Genomic DNA, 7,321 nt, shown 5'->3' with positions numbered 1-7,321 from the left:
AAGCAGTGGTATCAACGCAGAGTACTTCGAAAGTGGTTCGAAGGTGGTTGATCGAGGTACGAACGTGGTTCGAATGTGGTTCGAAGATGGTTGATCGAGGTACGAATGTGGTTCGAAGGTGGTTGATCGATGTACGAACGTGGTTCGAAGGTGGTTGATCGAGGTTAGGTTCAAAGAACCTAACCTCGATCAACCACCTTCGAACCACGTTCGTACATCGATCAACCACCTTCGAACCACATTCGAACCACGTTCGTACCTCGATCAACCATCTTCGAACCACTTTCGAACCACTTTCGAACCACGTTCGTACCTCGATCAACCACCTTCGAACCACATTCGAACCATGTTCGTACCTCGATCAACCATCTTCGAACCACTTTCGAACCACGTTCGTACATCGATCAACCACCTTCGAACCACATTCGAACCACGTTCGTACCTCGATCAACCATCTTCGAACCACTTTCGAACCACTTTCGAACCACGTTCGTACCTCGATCAACCACCTTCGAACCACATTCGTACCTCGATCAACCACCTTCGAACCACGTTCGTACCTCGATCAACCATCTTCGAACCACTTTCGAACCACGTTCGTACATCGATCAACCACCTTCGAACCACATTCGAACCACGTTCGTACCTCGATCAACCATCTTCGAACCACTTTCGAACCACTTTCGAACCACGTTCGTACCTCGATCAACCACCTTCGAACCACATTCGTACCTCGATCAACCACCTTCGAACCACGTTCGTACCTCGATCAACCATCTTCGAACCACTTTCGAACCACGTTCGTACATCGATCAACCACCTTCGAACCACATTCGTATCTCGATCAACCACCTTCGAACCACTTTCGAACCATGTTCGTACCTCGATCAACCATCTTCGAACCACTTTCGAACCACGTTCGTACCTCGATCAAGGCGATGATGTTTATGTGAAATGGTTGGGACTGGATAAATCACACAACTCATGGATACATAAAAATAATGTATTATAAACATTTATTTAAAATATCTGTACACTGTTTATTTTACAAATAATATATTGTAAAAACATCTAACGCATAATCTTTATAAATAATACAATTTTATATTTTACATGGTATACATACTAATATACATATAATATACATACATACAATATACAGTTTTTACATATTTTACAAAATATACATATTTACAACAAATATATATCTATTATTTACAATAGTATTTTATAATGTCCACGGTAATGTATCAGTGGTTTCAGGTATGATATACCACTTGTCGTCGTACGGACTTAGAGCAATTTTTGTCTCGCGAATGGTGTATACTTCGTGCAATTTCGATCTTATACAAGACTGACTACGTATCATTTCAATATCATCATTCAAACACCTTGTATAATCGTCAAACGTTATCGTTCTCGCGACGATGTTACTCTTGACACCTTTTACTTTTTTTTTTTTGGTATCTTTTTTGCCATCCACTCGCAAGGCATACATTTTTGCTCTAAGCCCTACAAATTCGGTCATTATCGCGCCGTTGTTTTCGTCTTTCATTAGACCGGGTACCTTTTTATTCACGAGCAATATACCGTACGCATTGTCCACAGCGTAATCGCTCGTATCAAATTTGCTCACATCGCGCTTCATATTCTCATATACATCTTCGCATTCAATGTGATATATTAGGCTGTCTGTGTCGGTGTACATTACCCGGCATCTGTCACGATACAGCGGTGACATGTACTCGTGATCAAATTCGTATAAACACGTTTTGGAGATGTCGAGTACGCACATGTCGACATAGATTGGTTTATAAAATTTTATCTCGAGTTTGCGTAATTCGACAGCGATTAGATTTTCAGAAAAAAAATGCTTCTACTGTGAAAATTTGGTTTCGCAATCATTGCCTCTGCACCGTATCGTCCATCCCAATGTGTGATGAGTTTTACATCGACATGATTATGCACATTTTCCATCGTCTTGCCAAATACCGCATTATTCATAATTTGTATAAATTTTTTTTCAAAATCATTTTTCGCGTGTGTTCGAAATTTTGTATTAAGTTCGATATAATTTTGGACCCATGGAGATTGAGTGAATTGTAATACGCGATGTATTTTTGTAACGTGAAGGCCGTGTCGCATACATTGCTGCAGGATGCGGTAGTGTATGACATAACGCTTCTTATCATATAGCGTTGCGAGAAGCTTATCTTCCCGCTTGCCGGGCGGTTTGTCATGTGTCGGGCAAAACGGTAGGTCAGTGTGCGTGTCGTGAAGATGTTGTGGATACTTTAAATCTACTTCGAGGATATAGCCTGTATGCGAATCGAGTGCTATTGATGAGATGTTGAAATTAGATACGTCGTCGACCCATCGAAAATCTGCATATGGCAATGGTTGGCACATTGCCCATCTGTATAAATTATTTACATCAAAATACATGAGATATGATGATGGTTTCGATGGATCGTACGACTGCATGTACTTGTTATTAGCATGAGCGTATCTGTTGGAACATTGACTTAGACCGTCGCGTATACCACGTTCGATAAACATAACCATGTCGATATCGGTTAGCAATTCGAACGTAATATTTGTATGTTTTAACATGGCGTCCCATGTATACCCGGGAAGAGTATGATAATACGCGGGATCGAGTCCATAGCTTTTGATACAACTATCGCGAAAATTTTCAAAAATATCTACTAATAACAAGACATCAATTTTTAAATATAAGTCGCTATATTCACCTAGCGTTCGAATGGAGAACCGCTCCCATACGTTTTCAGCGGGCGCGTAATCGTTCTCGGATACTGTGTCACCGGTCAAGGAACTGTAGAATGATTCGCGCGGCGGTAAACACGTATCTTGCAACTTGTCGACACAGTCTATATATTCGTACGGAAAGACGCCCTTCCGTGTTAATAGATTGAAATTTTCAATCGGTAAATTTTGAAATTCCGAATGTACAATTTTGAAATTCCGAATGTACAATTTTGAGTTTGTCTTTATCCAAAAAAAAAAAAAAAGATATCAATTTATCGAGACTTGTCGTGAGAGATTTATATGAATCGATGAATCGTAATTTTATGCAAGCTTTCCAATCTTTGTCATCGTTGGTACTATTGACAGTTTTTGTGAATGATATATATTTTTCTTTAATTTTCGGAAGTAATTCAATGCTCCCTTCAAACGCTGTAGCTATATCCTTGATAATGAAATGTGTGTCATAACTTGATAAATTGTGAAAAACTATCGGAATACAAAAAGATTCTTTATAATTTAGATTACAATTTGAGTGCGCGGGACCTCTGTACCGCCCGGTCAGATGGTAATGATCACGTACGCGTGTATCGTCATCTTGCATGAATGGTTTCTCACATATATGACAATGCGTCGCGCTATGAAATTTTTCCCACACGTCAGATGTTAAATTTACCATGGGGACGTTAGTTGCTAAAATATTCTTTACGCGTATCGCTAAATTTTTAAGTTGTTCGGAAAACCACGAAATGCAATCTACACTACGGCGAGAATAATACTCGGATAACGAATCGTCATATGAGCAATGTACATAATATGCTATACTAAATACTTGGTGATGTTGGTATAAATTCTTTTCTTCTTCCTTCTTATTCGTCTTTGTCAGCACACATTCGAGGTCTGCGTATATGACAAAAGGAAGTCGTTCTTTGCGATTAAAGTTGTTGAACGCGAGCCACTTGTCCTTATCGCTCGGTAACCGGATAGCGCAGTCATTCATCTCTCTGCAGTCTACCATATGTGTCTGCAACTTGTCCTCAGACCCGAAATAATGCAAGCATCTGTAAAAGATAATAGCAATTATAAACACTTTATAATTATTTTGTGATTATTTAATATATAATTTGCAATAAATATACATACCGATCACAGATATATGTCTTGTGACCATGTTTGCTCAATTGCGAGCTGACAAGCTGGGGTAGATTCTTTATCCAGGCGAAATGTTCAACACTATTGCTGTCTTGCATGTACAACAAGTTGATGTGTCTTTCTTTTCCTCCCCGAGAGACGTATCGGGACAATGTTCTTTTCTTCGATACTGTACACATTTATCAAAATGTCATTATGATGTTCAAATTTTTTAATTTGGTTCAACGTCATCGGAAACTCAATGTCCTGGAGTTTCAACACTGTTGTGTAATGTGGATACATAGATTTGCGATCCGCGTTTCTTTCAGCGGGATACAGTGCAGCGACCACAGCCCACGCAAAACATGCAGTGTCTTTTGATTTCACGTTAATCACTGCTCTCTTCATCATTATTTCTCGCGGTAATTTAATGTGACATCCCGCACGCATTGGATTATACTTGTTTATATTTACAATTAATTGATTATTCGCGACACTGCCCAACCACTATCATGTTCTTGAAACTCTTCGAGAGATGCTAGCGTGGTCTCCATAGCGCGTTGATCGTACCATTCGCGCAAATCAGACGTGCGAAAGATTTCACAGTTTTTCGTATTGATAGTTTTATTAGCGCGTTTATCACCCGACACAAACTCGCCATTAAACATAATGTTCACTTTCACACTAGTGTGTTTTTGCAACACTTTTTGCACGTGTCCGATCACAATGTCTTTGGCCTCCTCTAGAAATTGACGAGGTTCAATGTGATTATAGTTTATTACCGCACCAGTCAAGATGCGGCTCTCGAACGCCGTATCAATCTCTCGCCATATGAGTCCGACGTCTCGCGAACTGCACCTTCCAGCACCTGCGTGTATAAAACGTCTGCGTACCGAATTCTTCAACCCTTCGAGACGCGCGATTTGGGAGACAAGCGATTGTCGAACTCCGATCGGTAATCGTGGACGTTTTATTCGACTTTGTTCTTTCAGTGATTCGATGTATTCGTCACATTGCTGCTCCCACACAATATATTCTTCCACCGAATTCACCCTTGCGGATTGCTCTAACAAACTTGCTTCCAATTGTGCCATATTTCTTTACTTGAGATGTACTTTTTGAACCTCTGACAAAGATATTGACATAGTATGCCTCTTTATCATCATTTTTATTTAATCGTAGAGATCATTGGCACTTGAGTATGTTGCACTTTGTGATTTTGTTGCATACGAATGATGTATCGACCTTGAAATTGATACATTTTTGCACATTTCGCGAGATTCATCTCAAGATGAGAGCGGCCATACATTGGCGCTTGAAAATTTTAATTATGTCGCATTTTCTTGTGATTTTGTTACATATGTTTTGAACACCTGGGGATGATATCATAGCAGCCGTACATTGACGCTTGAAATTTTGAATATGTTGCATTATTTTACATTTAATATTTCATTGAGAATGATGTCATAGCAATCGTACATTGACGCTTGAAATTTTGGATATGTTGCATTATTTTACATTTAATATTTCATCGAGAATGATGTCATAGCAGTCGTACATTGACGCTTGAAATTTTGGATATGTTGCATTATTTTACATTTAATATTTCATTGAGGATGATGTCATAGCAGCCGTACATTGACGCTTGAAATTTTGAATATGTTGCATTATTTTACATTTAATATTTCATTGAGGATGATGTCATAGCAGTCGTACATTGACGCTTGAAATTTTGAATATGTTGCATTATTTTACATTTAATATTTCATTGAGGATGATGTCATAGCAGCCATGCATCGGCGCTTGAAATTTTGAATATGTTGCATTATTTTACATTTAATATTTCATTGAGGATGATGTCATAGCAGTCGTACATTGACGCTTGAAATTTTGGATATGTTGCATTATTTTACATTTAATATTTCATTGAGGATGATGTCATAGCAGTCGTGCATCGATGCTTTGATGATTGGTTAAAAATAATTTTGTGTCAGCAATAATCCCCACCCCATTGCTTTGTATCAATAAAAACTTGTAATAATGATTTAGTATTGTATCAATCACTTATGTGAAAGGTTCTTTTACAAATGTACTCCGCCAGCATGAATTATTACGTTCCAAAACAAGAAATGTCTAAGAATACAAGTGACAAGTAAGTTTCGATTCTTTTTTTTTGTCAAAATAAAGATTTTTAAATAATGATTTTTAAATAATTTTTGAAATATTGTTCTAATTATTTTTATAGCATTCAGCGTGCGACTCGTATACTTGGGCGAAGATATGCTCTAACCGCAACATCCTATAAATATTTGGAAATAGGAATCAGTGTCGGAATAATATCCTATGTGGAATTGGCTCTCGGTGATAATCGAGGCAATCAAATAATATTACCCATTGAAACATGGAAATCTCTAATGCGGAAACGAGCAGACATTGAGCAGCTAACTGAAACTCCACTATGGATTAGTGATCTAACACTCAAAGCGGTTAACATGTATACTTCAAAAATTATAAAAATTACTTCATCTGATAATTCTTTGTACATGAAACCATCAACGTTACTACATTTATTCGATTTCGACAAATGTATTGATCATATGTATTCCTGGCTGTGTGAGAATACTCATAGTGTTAATGAAAAATTTAAACAATTTGTAAATATTTTACAATGTGATAATATCCGCGATGTGAGCAATGCCGCAAAGGTGATACGTGATAGTAATATGTTTAATAGCGAATCACTTATAGATTGTGAATTGATAACTTGTGCTATAAATGAAATTGTTTATAATGCTTGCAACAAATAAATTATTTTACTGTTAAACTGTGTGTTTAATTATTTCTTTCCCGCCCCTGTTCTATATGTATATGAATAGTATGTATATGAATAGTATGTATATGAATAGTATGATGTGCACATGCATTATCAGCAAAACTCTTCAAAAAATGATGAGTTAGATGATACTCCAGTTAGAACAGAGAGATGAAGAGAGATGTAGAATTAAAATCAAGAGGGGAGCAACATTATAATATGTGTCCCATCATAAAGTTTCTGATAGTCTTGAATGTAAAATGGTTAGAGAAGTTGTAATGGATAGAGAAGATGTGGTGGATGATGATGATGTGGTGAATGATGGTGAGATGATAGTGATTGATGATATATCAAACGTTGATGATATATCAAACGTTGAAATGGAGCGTGAAAAGGCATTAAGATATAAAGTTGAGCCAGTAACTTCGGTAGTGAAGTTGTTAAAAAATCGTGAAATTGGTCAACGAAGTCCTAATGCAAAATCGTTGCATCAGTTTTTACGAGATCATGAAAAGAAAACATTGGGTGCCTGTTCTTGCAAGCATTCGTGTTTTATGACATATCCCCTATATTGTTCTCCAAAAAAGCACAATCTTCATCTTGGCGTTTTTT

Source organism: Prenolepis imparis, unplaced genomic scaffold (assembly GCF_030444845.1).
Source record: "Prenolepis imparis isolate NDT839.2.m4 unplaced genomic scaffold, iyPreImpa1.0 SCAF_21, whole genome shotgun sequence".
Taxonomy (NCBI): Eukaryota; Metazoa; Arthropoda; class Insecta; order Hymenoptera; family Formicidae; genus Prenolepis; species Prenolepis imparis.
Note: the sequence above shows the minus strand (reverse complement) of the source record.